This window comes from Amblyraja radiata, chromosome 8 (genome assembly GCF_010909765.2).
Source record: "Amblyraja radiata isolate CabotCenter1 chromosome 8, sAmbRad1.1.pri, whole genome shotgun sequence".
NCBI lineage: Eukaryota > Metazoa > Chordata > Chondrichthyes > Rajiformes > Rajidae > Amblyraja > Amblyraja radiata.
In genome coordinates this window covers 53,796,668-53,819,628 of record NC_045963.1, presented here as the reverse complement: position 1 = coordinate 53,819,628, position 22,961 = coordinate 53,796,668, and the positions used below count along the sequence as shown (strand labels likewise).

At 41.2% G+C, this 22,961-nt stretch overlaps 1 long non-coding RNA gene across 1 annotated transcript; it reads right to left on the bottom strand.

The window, feature by feature from the left end:
* Positions 1–3,276: 3,276 nt before the first annotated feature.
* On the bottom strand, positions 3,277–22,961 carry LOC116976231. The gene is made up of 3 exons (XR_004412905.1): positions 22,950–22,961; positions 14,082–14,086; positions 3,277–3,371 (listed from the first exon to the last, which is right to left on the bottom strand). It is a non-coding gene; the product is annotated as an uncharacterized LOC116976231 (long non-coding RNA).

Genomic DNA, 22,961 nt, shown 5'->3' with positions numbered 1-22,961 from the left:
GATATAGTTCTGTAAGCTCAAAATATGATATGGTTCTGTAAGCACAACTCGATCAAGCTATTGCAAAATTTAGAAACGTTCATTATGTCTTCATAAGATGTTGCAAGGCTGACTGAGATGGAAGTGACTTTGTCATGTCTGAATTTTGTGTCAGGGTGATCTGTGCAAGTTTACTCTCAGTTTAGTAGTTAGATAATTGGACTAGTCACCCAGCAGCCTGAACTCATAGTCATAGAGTCATTGAACTAAACAGCACAGAAAAAGATCCTTTGGCCCAATCTGCACATGCCAACCAAATTGCTTAACCAAACTCATCCTATTTGTTTGTGCCTTGTCCAAATCCCTACAAACATAGTCTCAGTGTCTTTTTAAAGTGTCCGCATCTTCCTCTGTGAAGAAGTTGCCCTTCGGGACTCCTTAAATATTTCCCCTCTCACCTTAAACCTATGCCCTTTAATTTTAGACTCTGCTACCTTGTGGGGGTGGGGAACACCATGACTATTCACTTTAACCATACCCCATAGGTGAGTTCAAATCTTGCTATGAAAATCAGTAAACTTAAACTATTATTGTTTAAAATTAGAATGTGATAAATCAACGAATCCTACTAATTAGTCCCATAAAACTAGTTGATTATTGTAAATACTCATCTGGTTCACAAAAGTCCTTCAGAGAGAAAATCTACTTTCATAACCCAATTTAGTCTGAATGTCTCTAAAGATGGTTGTTTCTGAGCTGTCTTCTGAAATGGTATAGCAAGCCACTCAGTTGTATCTAAAATACTATATTAAAACAGAAAAGGTATAAAAAACAGATGAGCCAACAAGCATTGTCAAAGCTACCAAAGTCAGACGTGGCAAAAATCCAGCTGATAGGCATCTGGAGATTGTTGTCTACATTGGGAGAACTGCCCACAGACTAGTCAAGCCAAAGCCAAATGGTACAATCCTCCTTTGTCACTTTCCCTCTGCCAGCTGACTGTTTTTAGCCCATGCCCAAAGAACATTGCTCTGTGCTGGTTCCCACCCTCTACTTCAAACACTTCACTCTTTTACCTGAGGAACTGGATACAAAAGCATAAGAACCCAAGGAGCAGGAGTTGGCCATCCAATCCTTTTAACCTGTTGCCCATTCAATGAAACAATAGCTGACTTGTTTTTTGGCATCATATGGAGGTTCAGATGGAGGTATAAATATCAAGGTTTTGTGGTCTTTGGTTGTAATTTCAATGTAATTAAAATTGATGGGTTTGATTATCCTTACTTGTTTCAATGAAGTGCAGCGTGAACTTGTACCGATAATTATTTGTTAATGAGGAAATTACAAGAATTTTTTTTTGTTTTATTATAGGTATGATGGTTCTCACTTCCGTGGACCTATAAGGGCCAATTACATCATTTGGGAAGATAATGGGAGGACAGATTTCTATTATAATACAACAATGGCACAGGTGAGAGTCTGATTTAAATGAAAAATCTTGCCACAAGGCTTGTCTCTATTGCACAAGACCATAATGTATAAAGGGTCGTAGCTTAGTGTTGACGAGGAAATGGTAGCAGGAAATGGTAGAGAAAATTAATCACTTATTCCCAATGGATATGTGAGGGAAGTATTGTCCCATTTGATGGAGGAGAATTGGGAATTGTGTTCATCAAAGAAAGATGGGCCTCAAAAGTAGGTGCAGAATGCTTGGAAAGAAGTCACCAGTGCGTTGATCAAAGATGCAATGAGCAGTGCCATGGAAGATATTGCTTCACAGAAAAAATGTCTTGAAGAATTCAAATTGTCACCTGATTAGATAATTAGCTTGGTGTTTTATGGTGACCCCTTTTGATAATGAAGCCAAAGCAGGTATTACCCATGAGGACTTTCAGAACCATATATACTATTTGAACTTTCTTTAGGCTGGCTGTCTGCGTGAAGCACAGACATGGGACGAAATGTTAAAAGCTTACGATGGTGATTTAAAATACAAAGATAAAGCCTGGGGTCCAGAGGTAAGTTCTGATTTCTTTTTTTTTCACTTTAGTCTTTATTGCTTTTATGCATACACAAATAAAACACCAATATAACAACGATGCAGTGAAACATACAACAGTGCAGCGGGGGGGGGGGTTCAGTTTACAATTAATGGTGCAGTATGCAGAACTATTTTCTTATTAAAACATTTTCCAATAACTTACATTATTGTCAATAAAATTATACAGTGTTGATGTCTTTATTTCTATACCTAATCCATTTCCCCCATTTTCTGTTAAACTCTTAGAGAATATGTCATTTTCTCCATGACAAATATTTCCTGTACTATGTCTAACCATTGTCTAAATCTGGGTGTGTCTGCTGCAAGCCAGTTTCTTGTAATGGCCTTTCAGCCAGCTGTGAGTAGGATTTTAACCAAGTAGTGATCTTCCTTCAGCACCACTGTAGTTATGTTACCCAGGTGTAAAATGGAACACTATATATATCCTAATACCTCTATTAATTCTGAATTCACTCTGTCCCAAAATGGTTCTATTTTTGGGCAACTCCAGAATATGTGCATGATTTGCGTCTGTTTGGCCACATTGCCTCCAGCATGTTTGCTGCCTCAGAATTTGTTTACTTTTTATGTTAGGCGTAATAAAGAAACGAATCAACATTTTCCAATTAAAGACTCTCCATTTTTGTGAATTAGTGGATGTCTGTAGTGTTTCACACATATGATGCAATTCTTCTTCTGAGATTGTGATGTTCAATTCCTTTTCCCACTTAAATTTTACATTGTAGTTTTAGCTTGACATTCCATTAAACTATGGTAAAGTTTAGAAATAATCCTTTGTGTTTTTTGATGATACGCATTAACTATCACTTCTACCACTGGATTATTTTCTTCTAGTGCCTCCCTTTTTACTTTTTTATTGTAATAATCTCTCAATTGGAGGTATCTAAACAAGTCTTGGATACGAAGTGCAAATCTATCCTTCAAATCTTGAAAACTTCTTAGGTCTCCATTTTTAGTAACAGTACAAAATGCAGTCATTCCTTTTTTCATCCACTCTTTAAATGTTGAGTCATACAACCCTGGTTTAAATTCACTATCCAAAGCTATACATCTTAAAACTTTTTGTTCTTTATTCAGTTTAAGTTGTCTGGTAAGAGTGAACCAGGTTTCTAAATTAAATATCGTTATTGGATCCTGATATGTCCAGAAAGCGCTTTTTCTCCCAATGTGGAAGTCAGGGATATATGTCTTAATCTCTTTCCACCTAGCTATATAGCTGTCCTCACACCAGTGGTCGAAGTTGGGCTGCATAGAAATATATCCTAAAATTTGGAAGTGCCATTCTACCTTTGTCCTTTGGCAACTGGAGTGTAGTATATCGAACTCTGGCCTTCTTTCCTCCCCAAATAAATCTAGATATTAATTTATCCCATTTGTGAATTGTTTTAATGGTACCTCTATTGGCAGAGATTGAAACAAGTACAATAGCCTTGGCAAAATATTCATTTTCACCACATTTATCTTACTACTAAAATCCATTGGGTAGGTGGACCATCTTTCTATATCCTTTCTTATGTTTTGGTTGATGTGATTATAATTGGCCCCATACAACATTGATATCTTTTTTGTTATATGTACCCCTAGGTATTTTATTCATTTTGAATCCCATTTAATAATATACTTTTACTTGATTTCTTCTGTAGGAGCACAATTAAATAGGAGGGTTTGAGTTTTTGAAATATTCACTTTATATCCTGCATAAAAATTAAATTTCTCTATGATCCCCATCATCCTTGGAAAGGAGGTGTTTACTTCCGTGAGATACATCATTACGTCATCTGCAAAAAGGTCAATTTTATGTTCTCTGTCTCTTATAGTTATTCCCCTCATGTCCCTATCTTGACGAATCGCTTGCGCCAATGATTCAATACGTATAGCAAACAGGGTAGGGCTAAGACAACATCCCTGTCTCGTTCCTCTTCCTAACACAAATCTCTCAGTTAAGGACCCATTCACCTTTACTCTTGCAGTAGGTTGCTGGTAAATTGCTTTAATAACTTGAATTGAATCTTCGGTAAAGCCAAATCTTTCTAGTGTTTGATATAAAAATTCCCAATTAACCCTATCGAAAGCCTTTTCCGCATCTAGGCTTATCAGGACAGCGCACGTACTTTCCTTTTGAATCTTGTGTATTATCTGTAGGGTTCTTCTTATACTGTCCTGTGTTTGTCTGCCTATTATAAAACCAGTCTGGTCTTCATCAATTAAATCTGGCATGAACTTTTCAAATCGTTTGGAGATAATTGAAGAATATAATTTATAGTCCACATTTAGAATCTATATTGGTCTGTAGTTGGTACAATTTTCCTTGTCTTTGGTCTCTTTGGGGAATAATATTATAATTGCCTCTTTCCATGACGGGGGTGTCTTGCCTTCTTTGATAATCCAGTTAAAGGTTCTCAGAAGAAGTGGGTTCAGCTCATTCCGAAATATTTTATACCATTCTATAGGGAAACCGTTGCAGCCGATGGCCTTGTTTGTTTTCATCCTACCAATTGTCTTCTCTATCTCCTCCAGTGATATTTCTGCTGTGATTATTTTATTTTGTGTCTCTCCAATACAGCGCAGATCTATTGTACTTAAAAAAAGTCCTCATTGATTCCCCATCTACTGTAGAGGTTTGTGTATATAATTATTTATAATATTCCTGGAAGATATATTCTATTTCTTTTGGATCACTCTTCAATTTCTGTGTACAGGGGTCCTTAATTTTGTGTATGGTGTTGTCAGCCTGTTGTTTACATAGCCTCTGGGCAAGTATTTTAGTGGATTTAGGGCCTAGCTCATAATGTGCCTGTTTAACAAATCTTTCTTTTTTCTCCACCTCTTGACCCAATATTCCATCCATTTGTCCCCTCAAATCTTCTATTTGTTTATACGTTCTCTGGTCCTTATTATTTTTGTACTGCTGTTCTAAATCCTTCAGGTCTGATATCAATTTATTATGTGTTCATTCTGGCCTTTTTAATATGTGATGCCTTAGCTATTAACCTACCTCGTATTACAGCCTTCAATGAGTCCCATAGTATGGATGGGTCCACCTCCCCATTGTCATTCACCTTTAGATAAATTTCCAATTTAATATCATTAACAGTTGTTTTATCATTCAGTATTCCAACATTTAATCACCACACTGTGTTTTTCCTTCTACTGTCCATTTGAATTGTTAAGTATATGGCATTATGGTCTGATTCATCTGCCACACCAAATTCAGCAATCCATTACCTTATAACAGTCTTCTTTCTGCATTAAGAAATAGTCTATTCTGGAGTAAACTGAGTGCGGTATTGAGTAATTTGTATAGTCTCTTTCTAGAGGGTGAAAATGCCTCCAGACGTCAAGAAAACCAAATTCTTCACAGGTAGTGTTTAGTAGTTTTGATAACTGGTTCTTATTCTTCATTTTACTTGTCGTATCAAGCCTATGATTCAGTACAACATTCAGACCCCCCCACATATACAAATTCCTTCTGCTTCCATTGCAACAATACCTAATAGGGATTTGAAAAAAAAAAATCACTATCTGGGGGAGCATAGCTATTCACCAGTGTCAGGATATTATTATCAACTTTGCCCTTTACTATGATATACCTCCCTTCTTTGTCTTTTATTTCTTTAAAAAAATCAAATTTAACTGAGTTTGATATCAAGATTGCCCGTCCTCAGTTATGACTACAAGTATGTGAGCTATAATATGTGTTTATATCCAAATCTTTTCAGCTTCTCATGCTCTTGTCGCGATACATGGTTTTCTTGTAAGAAATTAATATGCATCTTCACTTTTTTCAATTTAGTCATGACTTTAGCCTTCGTAATTGGATTACCCAAGCCATTAACATTTAGAGACATCAGCTTAAGTCCTTGACATTCCATCATTACACTTAGTGTGATTGATTTCACTGTATCCCCTCAACTCAACACCAGAACCATTCTGAACAACAAACCAAAACATATGAACAAACAAAGGTGTTTCACCTGGCAAAACAAAACAAAACATCAAAACATATATAGACTCAAAAAAGGGTAGTCTCTCTCCACCATAGATCCCGAATCCCTTTGTAAATTGAGGGGGGAAGCCCAACACTAAGAAAGGGCCCTCTCCTAGATAAGGGGGATAACCCTCTATGGGTCCCTGCATTCATTCTAACTCTAATATTCCGCTAATCTCCCTAACTGTCGGATTTATCTAATACAGAAAGTTGTATTAAATCAACATTAATTACACTCACATGAGGTCTGTGACGCTTGGTGATATTTTTAGAACCAGGCTTATAAACAGATTTGTCTATGAATATACATATCCATACACATATTTGTAAACCAAGGATTCCATAAGAACTCAGTATTCTAACATATTGTGGCAGAGACCACTGTGTTATCCTTGTCTATGCGTAACTTCATAATCATATCTCAGTTCAAGCATGACTCTTTCGTTGTAATTCTTGAAGGCGCTCCCATGCCCGTCTGACTGTCTCTGATTCTTCGTGTCTCTCGGTGAGCTGCCACTGCGCCGTTTGGCGGAGTTGTTCACGCAGTGGCGGCATGTCCATGTCTCCCCACAGCTCTTCCACTTTGTAGCCTCTCCGTTGTAGCTCTCGCATGGCTTCCCTTGCATTATCGTAGGTTTTGTGTCCACTGTCCCAGTGAATACGTATCTTGGTAAATGGTGTCTGAAAGCGGATTCCTTCCTCTTTTAGGATGCTTTTAACATGTTTGTATGCTTTACGTTTTTGTACTACAGCGATAGTATAGTCGTGGTCAAAAGACAGCATTCGTTCTCCAAGTTGGATCTTCTTTTACCATGCCTGTTTGAGAACCATCTCTTTAACTTTAAACTGGAGAAAGTGGACAATTATGGATCTCAGAGGGGAGCTGGGGCTTGGTTTCTGTGCCAGGGCTCTATGTGCTCATTGAATCTGTAAATCTGTCATTTCAGGGATTGACATTTCACTTCTGAGCAGTTTCTCCACAAACTGAGGTACTGAGCTACCTTCCGCACCTTCCGGCACACCGTATATCTGCAGATTATTTCTTCGGGAACTGAACACCAGATCGTTCAATTTGTCAACAAGTAACTTCTGGTCTATCAGTGTTTCTTGGAGTACGGAATTTGCAGCGACACTCCATGTTTCCAGCTCCTCTATTCGGGCGGCGGCTTCATCAGTTTTTTTTTTTGGTCTTGTATTGCTTGCGCATTCGCCGACATCTGATGATTCATTTCATGTTTAAGTTTGGCCAGCTCTTCTCTCATATCCCGCTTGAAATCGTCTTTGAATGATGTGAAGTCCGCTTTTAATTCTCTTCCCAAGTTGCTGATTTGTGTACTTAAGCTTTTTAATCCCTCATGAAGGGCCTCTGTTGCATCGTCTCCACCAGCCTGTTTGTTTTTGTCTTCGTCTGTGTGTCGCTTCAAGCCTGTCCTTCTGTTTCTTGCTTTTAGAAACATAGAAACATAGAAAATAGGTGCAGGAGTAGGCCATTTGGCCCTTCGATCCTGCACCGCCATTCAATATGATCATGGCTGATCATCCAACGCAGTATCCTGTACCTGCCTTCTCTCTATACCCCATGATCCCTTTAGCCACAAGGGCCACATCTAACTCCCTCTTAAATATAGACAATGAACTGGCCTCAACTACCTTCTGTGGCAGAGAATTCCAGAGATTCACCACTCTCTGTGTGAAAAATGTTTTTCTCATCTCGGTCCTAAAAGATTTCCCCCATATCCTTAAACTGTGACCCCTTGTCCTGGACTTCCCCAACATTGGGAACAATCTTCCAGCATCTAGCCTGTCCAACCCCTTAAGAATTTTGTAAGTTTCTATAAGATCCCCCCTCAATCTTCTAAATTTTAGCGAGTACAAGCCGAGTCTATCCAGTCTTTCTTAATATGAAAGTCCTGACATCCCAGGAATCAGTCTGGTGAACCTTCTTTGTACTCCCTCTATGGCAAGAATGTATTTCCTCAGATTTGGAGACCAAAACTGTACGCAATACTCCAGGTGTGGTCTCACCAAGACCCTGTACAACTGCAGTAGAACCTCCCTGCTCCTATACTCAAATCCTTTTGCGATGAATGCTAACATACCACTCGCTTTCCTCACTGCCTGCTGCACCTGCATGCCTACTTTCAATGACTGGTGTACCATGACACCCAGGTCTCGTTGCATCTCCCCTTTTCCTAATCGGCCACCATTCAGATAATTGTCTACTTTCCTGTTTTTGCCACCAAAGTGGATAACCTCACATTTATCCACATTATACTGCATCTGCCATGTATTTGCCCACTCACCCAGGCTATCCAGTTCACCTTGCAGCCTCCTAGCATCCTCCTCACAGCTCACACTGCCCCCCAACATCCTCGAAAAATTCTATAAGGTTCGTCAGACATGATTTACCTTTCATAAATCCATGCTGACTTTGTCCAATGATTTCACCACTTTCCAAATGTGCTGCTATCCCATCTTTAATAACTGACTCTAGCAGTTTCCCCACTACCGATGTTAGACTAACTGGTCTGTAATTCCCCGTTTCTCTCTCCTTCCCTTTTTAAAAAGTGGGGTTACATTAGCTACCCTCCAATCCTCAGGAACTACTCCAGAATCTAAAGAGTTTTGAAAAATTATCACTAATGCATCCACTATTTCTGAGGCTACTTCCTTAAGTACTCTGGGATGTAGCCTATCTGGCCCTGGGGATTTATCGGCCTTTAATCCATTCAATTTACCTAACACAACTTCCCGGCTAACCTGGATTTCACTCAGTTCCTCCATCTCATTTGACCTGCTATTTCCAGCAGATTATTTATGTCTTCCTTAGTGAAGGCAGAACCAAAGTAGTTATTCAATTGGTCTGCCATGTCCTTGTTCCCCATGATCAATTCACCTGTTTCTGACTGCAAGGGACCTACATTTGTTTTAACTAATCTTTTTCTCTTCACATATCTATAAAAACTTTTGCAGGCAGTTTTTATGTTCCCTGCCAGTTTTCTTTCATAATCTATTTTCCCTTTCCTAATTAAGACCTTTGTCCTCCTCTGCTGGACTCTGAATTTCTCCCAGTTCTCTGGTAGGCTGCTTTTTCTAGCTAATTTGTACGCTTCATCATTTGTTTTGATACTATCCCTGATTTCCCTTGTTATCCACGGATGCACTACCCTCCCTGATTTATTCTTTTGCCAAACTGGGATGAACAATTGTTGCAGTCCATCCATGCATTCTTTAAATGCCTTCCATTGCATATCCACCGTCAACCCTTTAAGAATCAATTGCCAGTCTATCTTGGCCAATTCACGTCTCATACCCTCAAAGTTATCTTTCTTTAAGTTCAGGACCCTTGTTTCTGAATTAACAATGTCACTCTCCATCCTAATGAAGAACTCAACCATATTATGGTCACTCTTACCTTAGGGGCCACTCACAACAAGACTGCTAACTAACCCTTCCTCATTACTCAATACCCAGACTAGAATAGCCAGCTCTCTCGTTGGTTCCTCTACATGTTGGTTTAGAAAACTATCCCGTATACATTCCAAGAAATTCTCTTCCTCAGCACCCCAGCCGATTTGATTCACCCAATCTATATGTAGTTTGAAGTCGCCCATTATAACTGTTTTACCTTTGTTGCACGCATTTCTAATTTCCTGTTTGTTGCCATCCACAACTCCACTACTACTGTTAGGTGGCCTGTACACAACTCCCACTAGTGTTTTCTGCCCCTTAGTGTTTCGCAGCTCTACCCATATCGATTCCACATCCTCCTAGCTAATGTCCTTCCTTTCTATTGCGTTAATCTCTTCTCTAACCAGCAAAGCTACCCCACCTCCTTTTCCTTTCTGTCTATCCCTCCTGAATATTGAATATCCCTGGATGTTCAGCTCCCAGCCTTGGTCACCCTGGAGCCATGTCTCCGTGATCCCAACTATATCATAGTCATTAATAGCTATCTGCACATTCAACTCATCCACCTTATTACGAATGCTCCTTGCATTGAGACACAAAGCCTTCAGGCTTGTTTTTACAACACTCTTACCCCTTATACTATTATGCTGAAAAGTGGCCCTTTTTGATTTTTGCCCTGGATTTGCCGGCCTGCCACTTTTACTTTTCACCTTTCTACCTATTGCTTCTACCCTCATTTTACACTCCTCTGTCTCTCTGCTCGCACATTTAAGAAATCCCCCACTGTCTGTTTATTATTTTTTTCTTCTTTCCCACATACATGTTGGGCCTGAGTGCTTCCCTTCTCTGCCTCCTGCCTCACACACTGTCTACTAACTTTCTCAATTTGAGTCCCTCCCCCCAACCATTCTAGTTTAAAGTCTCCCCAATAGCCTTTGCAAATCTCCCCGCCAGGATATTGGTCCCCCTCGGGTTCAAGTGCAACCTGTCCTTTTTGTACAGGTCATACCTTCCCCAAAAGAGGTCCCAATGATCCAGAAACTTGAATCCCTGCCCTCTGCACCAGTCCTTCAGTCACGCATTTATCCTCCACCTCGCTCCATTCCTACTCTCACTGTCGCGTGGCACAGGCAGTAATCCTGAGATTGTTACCTTTGCAGTCCTTCTCCTTAACTCTCCTCCTAACTCCCTAAATTCTCCTTTCAGGACTTCTTCTCTTTTTCTACCTATGTCATTGGTACCTATATGTACCATGACCTCGGGCTCCTCTCCCTCCCATTTCAGGATATCTTGGACACGTTCAGACACATCCCAGACCCTGGCACCAGGGAGGCAAACTACCACCCGGGTCTCCTGACTGCGTCCACAGAATGGCCTATCTGACCCCCTAACTATAGAGTCCCCCATTACTACTGCCCTCCTCTTTTTTTCCTTACCCTTCTGAGCACCAGGGCCGGTCTCTGTACCGGAGGCCCGGCCGCTGTTGCTACCCCCAGGTAGGCTGTCCACCCAACAGTACTCAAACAGGAGTACCTATTCCCAAGGTGTACAGCCACTGGGGTACTCTCTAGTCCTTGCCTCTGCCCCTTGCCCCTCCTAACTGTGACCCACTTGTCTGCCTCCTGTGGTCCTGGAGTGACCACCTCTCTATAACTTCTCTCTATGACCTCCTCGCTCTCCCTGACCAGACGGAGGTCATCGAGCTGCTGCTCGAGGTTCCTAATACGGTCCCTTAGGAGCCCCATCTCGATTCACCTGGCGCAGATGTGGACATCTGGAAGGCTATCACTTTTGCCGAGTAGTGTTTTTGCGAAGATATAAAGACAACCACATATACACACACATATACACACACTAACAAGATCAGACTTTTAATATGTATATGATGGATAGATAGATAGCTATATAGATAAATATATAGAAATCAGAACTGGCGGCAGAGCATGGTGGCTGATTAGACAGAGAGCTCCGTACAGTCGGATAAATAAACCTCCTTGGGGGAGCTGCACTTGGGCTAGTATCTATATTACTAAAAGTCTCATCTTGACCACTTCCTGTTGCACTGTATATTGATTTTAGAAAAATCACTGCCACTTACGGCTGTGATTTTTGGTCATCTTACTCAGTCCCCCTCCTAATTTAAAAGTTGGTTTGAGAATGCTAAAGATGCCTTGCTCATTGAAAAGTTGGATTAAGAATGCTAAAGTTGCCTTGCCTAATTGAAAAGTTGGTTTGAGAATGCAAAAGTTGCCTTGCATAATTGCCGTCCAGATAAGTAATTATTGTATGATAAACCGATGGCAAGAATATTAACTAACAATATGTTATCTCAAAAATTATCAAGGGATAATAGGCAGGGATGTGCGTTATCACCCCTGCTATTTGCCCTTATGATGGAACCCTTGGCTGAAAGTATAAGAATTCATCTGAATATTCAGGGCTATAATACTAGGGACTCAATAAAATCTCATTATATGCAGACGATATACTTTTATATATTACAAAGTCACAAACGAGCATACCAAATTTATTAAATTCCCATGGGGAATGGGTGCGTTGGGGGAGCTGCACTTGGGCTAGTATCTATATTACTAAAAGTCTCATCTTGACCACTTCCTGTTGCACTGTATATTGATTTTAGAAAAATCACTGCCACTTACGGCTGTGATTTTTGGTCATCTTACTCGGTCCCCCTCCTAATTTAAAAGTTGGTTTGAGAATGCTAAAGATGCCTTGCTCATTGAAAAGTTGGATTAAGAATGCTAAAGTTGCCTTGCCTAATTGAAAAGTTGGTTTGAGAATGCAAAAGTTGCCTTGCATAATTGAAAAGTTGGTTTGAGAATGCAAAAGTTGCCTTGCATAATTGAAAAGTTGGTTTGAGAATGCAAAAGTTGCCTTGCATAATTGAAAAGTTGGAGAATGCAAACGTTGCCTTGCCTAATTGAAAAGTTGGTTTGAGAAAGCTAAAGTCCCTTCAGCCCACAACACCCATACTAGCGCTCCAGAAAGACCCCCCACTGGTCACCAATATTGGAATTGGTGGGGAGGTGGAATATTGCGTTGGGGGACCAGCCCTCCCGTGTGAAGCTTAGTCTAGTATAACTAAAACTCTCATCTTGTACGTGTGTATATGTATTTGTCTTTACACCTTCGCAAAAATACTATGCGGTAACGATAATATTTTTACATATTCTGATTCACATTTTCCCCCTCTAGGTAGAGATTGCCTTCACTGACTATTTTATGCTTTATTTCTTGACATTACTGAAAAGGTTTAAAAACTTCAAAAGACTTTGAATTGAAAATGACCAGCTTCCACTGATGATGTCACAACGGCTCGGCTCGGGGCCGTCTCACACACAGAATCTTCCACGCACTTCGAGTGATGTCACCCCCACCCCTCCACCCCCCGGGTTATTCACTTTATATTGATGTTAGTAAAAACGCTGCCACTTACGGCTGTAATTTTTGGTCATCTTACTCAGTCCCCCACCTAGTTTAAAAGTTGGTTTGAGAATGCTAAAGATGCCTTGCCTAATTGAAAAGTTGGATTGAGAATGAAAAAGTTGCCTTGCCTAATGGAAAAGTTGGATTGAGAATGCAAAAGTTGCCTTGCCTAATTGAAAATTTGGTTTGAGAATGCAAAAGTTGCCTTGCCTAATTGAAAAGTTGGTTTGAGAATGCAAAAGCTGCCTTGCCTAATTGAAAAGTTGGTTTCAGAATGCAAAGGTTGCCTTGCCTAATTGAAATGTCGGTTTGAAAATGCAAAAGTTGCCTTGCCGTCCAGATAAGTAATTATTGTATGATAAACCGATGGCAAGAATATTAACTAACAATATGTTATCTCAAAAATTATCAAGGGATAATAGGCAGGGATGTGCGTTATCACCCCTGCTATTTGCCCTTATGATGGAACCCTTGGCTGAAAGTATAAGAATTCATCTGAATATTCAGGGCTATAATACTAGGGACTCAATAAAATCTCATTATATGCAGACGATATATTTTTATATATTACAAAGTCACAAACGAGCATACCAAATTTATTAAATTTAATAGAGGAATTTGGGTCTTTTTCTGGATATAGAATAAATTGGAATGAAAGTGAAATCATGACGTTAAAACCTAAAGAACCTACACACTTACTGAAGTTCCCCTTTAAAATTGCAACAGAAAATTTTAAATACTTCGGTATTCAGATTACTAGAAAATATAAAGCATTATTCAACGCTAATTTTATACCTTTATTAAATAAACTTAATATGCTGATTAAATTTTGGAAAACACTTCCTTTATCATTATTAGGTAGAATAAATGCTATAAAAATGTTCTTCCTACCACAATTATTATACCTATTTCAATCTATACCTGTATATATACCAAAATACTTTATTTGGGATTATAGATCACATAGAATTTAAAAAAAAAACACTTATGTAAACGAAAAGATGTCGGGGGACTCTCACTCCCGAATTTTATGTATTATTATTGGGCAGTGCATATTAAGAATATAATTTATTGGCTGGATAGTTCTACCCAACGGACAGAATGGATAAAAATGGAGAAAGAGGATTATTTTCCTTGTAATATAGGACCGAGCCTCTTCTCCCCGAAAAAACTGAACAACACAATATATTGAACAATTTCTTTTCTTCGGTATTCACCAAGGAGAAGGATATTGAATTATGTGAGGTAAGGGAAACAAGTAGAGTAACTATGGAAACTATGAGATTCAAAGAAGAGGAAGTACTGACACTTTTGAGAAATATAAAAGTGGATAAGTCTCCAGGTCCGGACAGGATATTCCCTAGGACATTGAGGGAAGTTAGTGTAGAAATAGCAGGGGCTATGACAGAAATATTTCAAATGTCATTAGAAACGGGAATAGTGCCGGAGGCAGGTTCGTTTTTATCATTTAAAAATAAATTGGATAGTTATATGGATGGGAAAGGAATGGAGGGTTATGGTCTGAGCGCAGGTATATGGGACTAGGGGAGATTATGTGTTCGGCACGGACTAGAAGGATCGAGATGGCCTGTTTCCATGCTGTAATTGTTATATGGTTATATGGTTATATTATATGGTTATATGATTGGCGTACTGCGCATGTTGTTCCATTGTTTAAAAAGGGGTCTAAGAGTAAACCTAGCAATTATAGACCTGTTAGTTTGACGTCAGTGGTGGACAAATTAATGGAAAGGATACTTAGAGATAATATATATAAGCATCTGGATAAACAGGGTCTGATTAGGAACAGTCAACATGGATTTGTGCCTGGAAGATCATGTTTGACTAATCTTCTTGAATTTTTTGAAGAGGTTACTCGGGAAATTGATGAGGGTAAAGCAGTGGATGTTGTATATATGGACTTTAGTAAGGCCTTTGACAAGGTTCCTCACGGAAGGTTGGTTAAGAAGGTTCAATTGTTGGGTATTAATGGTGGAGTAGCAAGATGGATTCAACAGTGGCTGAATGGGAGATGCCAGAGAGTAATGGTGAATGGTTGTTTGTCAGGTTGGAGGCCAGTGACTAGTGGGGTGCCACAGGGATCTGTGTTGGGTCCACTGTTGTTTGTCATGTACATCAATGATCTGGCTGATGGTGTGGTAAATTGGATTAATAAGTATGCAGATGATACTAAGATAGGTGGGGTTGTGGATAATGAAGTAGATTTTCAAAGTCTACAGAGAGATTTATGCCAGTTGGAAGAGTGGACTGAAAGATGGCAGATGGAGTTTAATGCTGATAAGTGCGAGGTGCTACATCTTGGCAGGACAAATCAAAATAGGACGTACATGGTAAATGGTAGGGAATTGAAGAATGCAGGTGAACAGAGGGATCTGGGAATAACTGTGCACAGTTCCCTGAAAGTGGAATCTCATGTAGATAGGGTGGTAAAGAAAGCTTTTGGTGTGCTGGCCTTTATAAATCAGAGCATTGAGTATAGAAGTTGGGATGTAATGTTAAAGTTGTACAAGGCATTGGTGAGGCCAATTCTGGAGTATGGGGTACAATTTTGGTCGCCTAATTATAGGAAGGATGTCAACAAAATAGAGAGAGTACAGAGGAGATTTACTAGAATGTTGCCTGGGTTTCAGCAACTAAGTTACAGAGAAAGGTTGAACAAGTTAGGGCTTTATTCTTTGGAGTGCAGAAGGTTAAGGGGGGACTTGATAGAGGTCTTTAAAATGATGAGAGGGATAGACAGAGTTGACGTGGATAAGCTTTTCCCACTGAGAGTAGGGAAGATTCAAACAAGGGGATATGACTTGAGAATTAAGGGACAGAAGTTTAGGGGTAACATGAGGGGGAACTTCTTTACTCAGAGAGTGGTGGCTGTGTGGAATGAGCTTCCAGTGAAGGTGGTGGAGGCAGGTTCGTTTTTATCATTTAAAAATAAATTGGATAGTTATATGGACGGGAAAGGAATGGAGGGGTATGGTCTGAGCGCAGGTATATGGGACTAGGGGAGAATAAGTGTTCGGCACGGACTAGAAGGGTCGAGATGGCCTGTTTCCGTGCTGTAATTGTTATATGGTTATTATATGGTTATAAGAAGAACCCAATTATACATGATACAATAAGAATTTGGAAACAAATAAAATTATCTTTAAAATTAAGAAATTTATCATTGTTAATGCCAATAGCGAATAACCCTTTATTTAAACCATCTCTTATTGATAAAACATATAACCAATGGGAAAGTCTCAGAATTAAAAGGATCGGGGATATGTATGAAATGGGAAACCTACTATCATTCCAACAATTACAATTAAAATTTAAATTGAAAAACAACCAATTTTAAATATCTTCAGATTTGCGATTTCATGAAAAATACATATAAGGATATCAAAAAATAACTCCTGACTTATTGGAAGAAGCAATGAATATTAAAGCTGACTCACAAAAATTAATATCATATTTATAGTAATAGTATTTTAAATATAGACCTACCATCGACAGAGGTACTTAGAGAAGAGTGGGAACGGGAATTAATGATAAAAATTACGAAGGTTACATGGGAAAAGTACTTGATATATATTCACAAATGTTCGATTAATGTAAGACATAATCTAATTCAATTTAAAATTTTACATAGATTATATTATTCAAAAACAAGATTGAACAAATTCTATCCAAATATATCCCCCATTTGTGGTAAATGTTTATCCCAAAACGCAACTATAACACACTCTTTTGTTTCCTGCATAAAACTTTATAGATTTTGGAGTGATATTTTTGAAATATTTACAAAATTATTTAAGATAAGAATGGGACCTAATACTGAAATGATTATATTTGGAGTAATGGAAGATGGGAATAAATTGAACTCATCTCAAAATTTATTTTTTAATTACGGTTTAATAATAGCAAAAAAATTAATACTTAAATTTTGGAAAAATACATCAATACCAACGCTTAAAATGTGGATCACAAGCATGTTGGACACCGCACATCTTGTGGAAATGCGATTCCTCCTAATGGATAAATCAGACCAATTCATAACGAGTTGGTCTCCATTTGTCGTCTTTTTGGAATCATATGGTGCAGCACAATTTGTAAAAGCTAACTGTTTCAGGACTGGACGAGGGATGGTCAAGATTATAAACAATGATCTCCTTACTTCTTTTCTTTATGTTTTATTCTCTTTTTCCTATTTTCTTTTCTTCAACTTTCTTCATTCATTCTTCTTCTCCACACACTAGATATCTCACGTCTTTCTATCCTTTACTATCTAATTTATTTTTCTTATTCTTATTTTTCTTTATTATAACAAAACAAAAATAAGAAGCTGTACATAAAATGTATTATGAAAATATATATTAGGCACTTTGGTGCCATATGATTGTACTTACTTCTAATAAAAGAAAATATTAAAACAAAGAAAAGTTGGTTTGAGAATGCCAGAATTGCCTTGCCTAATTGAAAAGTTGGATTGAGAATGCCAAAGTTGCCTAGCCTAATTGAAAAGTTGGTTTGAGAATGCTAAAGTTGCCTTGCCTAATTGAAAAGTTGGTTTGTGAATACCTTGCCTAATTGGAAAAGTTGGATGGAGAATGCAAAAGTTGCCTTGCCTAATGGAAAAGTTGGATTGAGAATTCAAAAGTTGCCTTGCCTAATTGAAAAGTTGGTTTGAGAATGCAAAAGTTGCCTTGCCTAATTGAAAAGTTGGTTTCAGAATGCAAAGGTTGCCTTGCCTAATTGAAATGTTGGTTTGAAAATGCAAACGTTGCCTTGCCGTCCAGATAAGTAAAAGTCTAATCTTGACCTCTTCCTGATTGCGCTGTATATTGATATTAGGAAAAACGCTACCACGTACGGCTGTGATTTTTGGCCATCTTACTCAGAGTCCCCCTCCGCTCATCAGTTGCTGAGGATTTTTCCCATAGATGAAAAGTAAAAGAGTTATTAGTGTTTAAAACATGTTGAGATTCTCTCTACTGTCAATCACGGCATGAAGGCCATACACGTTCTGGTGGGAGGGACTATAAAACCTGGAAGTGTGAGCGTGGCTCAGTCTCTGCAAGAAGGAGGAGGAAGAGGTCACGACTCACTGCCTTTAGTGGCCTTGCACCCTGCTTGAAATTGTATGAAACTGCATTTGAATTTGGTGGCCTTGCACCCTTCGTGAAATGGTATGAAATTGCACTTGAATTTGGTGGCCTTGCAGGCTGCTTGAAATGGTAGGAAACTGCATTCGAATTTGGTGGCCTTGCATCCTGCTTGAAGTGGTATGACACTGCACTCGAATTTGGTGGCCTTGTACCCTGCTTGAAGTGACAGGAAACTGCACTTGAATTTGGTGGCCTTGCACCCTGCTTGAAGTGGTATGAAACTGCACTTGAATTTGGTGGCCTTGCACCCTGCTTGAAGTGGCATTTCAAGGAATAGCCGTGTCAACTGCCAGCCCTCCAGCCTTGAATGAGTGAGCTGCCAGCACACCAGCCTTGAGTGACTGAGCCGCCAGCCCAAGAATCCATTCGGCCCACAATGTCCATACTAACCCTCTGAAAACCAGTCCCTTCAGCCCACAACACCCATACTAGCGCTCCAGTAAGCCCCCCCCCCCCCCCCCCCCCGCCCACTGGCCACCAATATTGAAATTGGTGGGGAGGTAGAATATTGCGCTGGGGGACCAGCCCTCCCGTGTGTCTTAGTCTAGTATAACTCTCAAACTCTCATCTTGTACGTGTTTATATATATTTGGCTTTACATCTTTGCAAAATTACTATGCGGTAACGATAATATTTTTTCATATACTGATTCACATTTTCCCCCTCTAGGTAGAGATTGCCTTTATTGACTATTTTATGCTTTATTTCTCGACATTACTGAAAAGGTTTAAAAACTTCAAAAGACTTTGAATTAAAAATGACCAGCTTTCACTGATGATGTCACAATGTCTCACACACAGAATCTTCACGCACTTCGAATCTTCACGCACTCCCCCCCCCCCCCGGACCCCTCCACCTCCCGGGTTAGTCACACACACCCCCACGGGTTATTCACACTTCCCCCTCCCCGGGTTATTCACACTCCCTCCCGCCCCCCCCCCCCCCGGGCTATTCACACCACCCGGGTCATTCACACTCCCCCCCCCCCACCCCTGCCCCGGGTTATTCACACACCCTGCACCGCCGGAAAAGCCGCCACCGGTGGAACAACGGACAAGCCCGGAGATGAAATCGGGGCTATTGGAGTATTTTCAGAGAAAATTAGTGAGACTAAGCAGCGAAGCAATGTTTCTGAGAAGCTATGATGGCACAACAAATTAATAGGTCGCGGCTTGAGTTTCTCTCCGCATAGCCAGCGCGGAACCGCAGCTCAAAAAGGCAGCAAACACCCATCTGGTTAATTCACACCCCCCAACTCCTCGCCCGCCCCGCGTTATTCACACTCCCCCCACGGGTTATTCACACCCCTACCCGCCCCCCCCCCCCGAGTTATTCACACCTCCCTCCCCGTATTATTCACACTCTCCCCCCCCCCCCCCTGGTTATTCATACTCTTCACCCCCCGGTTTATTTAAACTCCCCCCCCCCCCCCCCCGGTTAGAGAATAAACCTCCCCCAGGGTTATTCACACTCCCTCCGGGTTATTTACACCCCCTGCACCCTCCCCCACCCCCCCCCGCCTCAAAAAGGCCACCTAGAGAGGGAGGGGTGGTAGAGAGGGAGCACCAGGCTCGACTCCAGCCAAGACCCGCTGCTCCACCCTCGCCACCAGGTGTCGGGCGGCAGCGGTTACGGCCCCATCCCGGGCCCAGCTCTCACTCCAGCTCGTGCACAAGGCTGGGCTCCTGCCAGGGTCCGCGGCTCCACCCTCAACACCAGGTGTTGGGCGTTGGCGGTCATGGCCCCATCCCAAGCTCCAGGCTCGTCTCTCACTCTAGTTCGGCTCCAGCCAGGGCCCGCGGCTCCACCCTCGCCACCAGGTCTCAGGTGCAGGCAGCGGCTGCCACGTGAGTGCGCTGGAGTGCCCCACCCTGCCTCGCGAGTGCATTGTGACGTCACTCGGGTGTGCTGGAGTGCTCCCTCCTGCCTTGCGAGTCGAGTGTTTTTTTCCGTTTTTTAAAAACTTTAAACGATTAAAAAGTGCGCAAATATAGATGGAAATGCGACGGGAAGATGTTTATCGACCCAACGTGAAAATGTGAGTAGAATGTGTGAAAATAGGAAGGCTATGGCCTAGCATTTGGAAGAAAATAGGGAAATAGAAATTGGCACATATACATACACACAGACAGCCACAAACAAGACAAAGAGTTTTAGTAATAGTATAGATAGATAGATGATTCTGTAAGCTCAACTGGATCAGACTATTGCTTAATTAGTTTGCATGACAGTTCTCCAATGTAGACACTGATTTTCATAATGCCATTAACTGTCATGGATAGCTGGTCAGACTCTTTCATGTTGGAGATGGTTGCTACTTGCCATTAATGCCTGAATGTTGCCTAAGCATGAACTGCTTCATTTGCTGAGGAGTTACAAGGAGATGCAATCATCAACAATTATTCTCACTTTAGATTTTATAATAGAAGACACTCTTTAATGAGGCAGCTATAAATTATTAGAGTGTTCAAAAGGGAACTGCAGATGCTGGAATATCGAAGGTACACAAAATTGCTGGAGGAACTCAGCGGGTGCAGCAGCATCTATGGAGCGAAGGAAATAGGCGACGTTTCGGGCCGAAACCCTTCTTCAGACCCTAAATTATTAGAAATGGCCTAGGATACAATCTTGAGGAACTGCTAAAATTATGGCCTGTGGCAGAAATGATTGACTGCATCAACCATAGTTGCAACTCCCAACAATTGATGACCATAGACTTCAGTTTTACTTGGGTTCTGTGCTCCATAGAAACATAGAAAATAGGTGCAGGAGGAGGCCATTCAGCCCTTTGAGCCAGCACCGCCATTCATTGTGATTATGGCTGATTGTTCTATAACAATAACCCGTGCCTGCCTTCGCCCCATATCCCTTGACTCCACTAGCCCCGAGAGCTCTATCTAACTCTCTCTTAAATCCATCCAGTGATTTGGCCTCCATTGCCCTTTGTGGCAGGGAATTCCATAAATTCACAACTCTCTGGGTGAAAAAGTTTTTTCTCACCTCAGTCTTAAATGACCTCCCCTTTATTCTAAGACTGTGGCCCCTGGTTCTGGACTCGCCCAACATTGGGAAAAATTTTCCTGCATCTAGCTTGTCCAGTCCTTTTATAATGTTATATGTTTCTATAAGTACCCTTCTCATCCTTCTAAACGCCTAGTCTTTTCAATCTTTCCTCATATGACAGTCCCGCCATCCTAGGGATCAATCTCATGAATGCTGCACTGCCTCAATCACAAGGATGTCCTTCCTCAAATTAGGAGACCAAAACTGTACACAATACTCCAGATGTGGTCTCACCAGAGCCCTATACCACTGCAGAAGAACCTCTTTACTCCTATACTGAAATCCTCTTGTTATGAAGGCCAACATTCCATTAGCTTTCTTCACTGCCTGCAGTACCTGCACGCCAACTTTCAGTGACCGGTGTACAAGGACACACAGGTCTCACTGTACCTCCCCCTCACCTGTCCCAAAAAGTCACTTTCTCTACCAGGCGTGATGAGACAAGTGACACCGAAAATACTTTGGATTTATTGTTCACTTCACACCCAGATTTAATTTCGTAAGTTTCATCGTGTGCTGGAATTAGCGATCATTGTATTATCCAAGCAAAACTGCACTTAATACTTAAAGTTCCTTCAAAACCACCGCGTAAAATTTCCCTCTGAAAAAAAGTGAACAGCGAGAAATTTAAAGTCTTAGCAAAAAAACAGTGAAAAGATTTCTTCAACCTGCAACCAGATAAAAGATCAGTAAAAGACAACTGGGTGTGGCTGAGAAACTCTTTAAATAATATTGTTACAAATCATAGGTACACAAAAATGCTGGAGAAACTCAGCGGGTGCAGCAGCATCTATGGAGCGAAGAAAATAGGCAACGTTTCGGGCCGAAACCCTTCTTCAGACTGATAGGGGGTGGCGGGGAGAAGGAAGGAAAAAGGAGGAGGAGGAGCCCGAGCGCTGAGGGATGGGAGGAGACAGCCCGAGGGCTGAGGAAGGGCAGGAGACAGCAAGGGCTAACAAAATTGGGAGAATTCAATGTTCATGCCCGCAGGATGCAGACTCCCCAATATGAGGTGCTGTTCCTCCAATTTCCGGTGTTGCTCACTCTGGCCATGGAGGAGTCCAAGGACAGAGAGGTCGGACGGTGTATGGGAGGGGGAGTTGAAGTGCTGAGCCACCAGGAGGTCAGGTAGGTTCTAGCGGACCGAGAGGAGGTGTTCGGCGAAACGATCGCCCAACCTCCGCATAGTCTCACCGATGTAGATCAGCTGACATCTAGAGCAGCGGATGCAGTAGATGAGGTTGGAGGAGATATAGGTGAACCTCTGTCGCACCTGGAACGACTGCTTGGGTCCTTGAATGGAGTCGAGGGGGAGGTAAAGGGACAGTTGTTGCATTTCTTGCGGTTGCAACGGAAAGTGCCCGGGGAGCGGGTGGTACGGGAGGGAAGGGAAGAATTGACAAGGGAGTTGCGGAGGGAGCGGTATTTGCAGAAGGCCGACATGGGGGGAGATGGGAAGATGTGGCGAGTGGTGGGGTCACGTTGGAGGTGGCGAAACTGACGGAGGATTATTTGTTGTATGTGACGGCTGGTGGGGTGAAAGGTGAGGACTAGGGGGACTGTGCCCTTGTTGCGAGTGCAGGGATGGGGAGAGAGAGCAGTGTTGCGGGGTATGGAAGAGACCCTGGTGCGAGCCTCATCTATGGTGGAGGAAGGGATCCCCCGTTCCCTGAAGAATGAGGACATTTCAGATCATGTTACAAATCATGTTCCTCAAAAACCTATTAAGGGCCGTATGCGTCCTCCTTGGTTTTCGGCAAAACTATAACGTCTCTGCAGTAAGAAAGAGAAGTTTTATATCCGTGCCAAAAAAAGGGGTACAAAACTGGACTGGGACAATTTT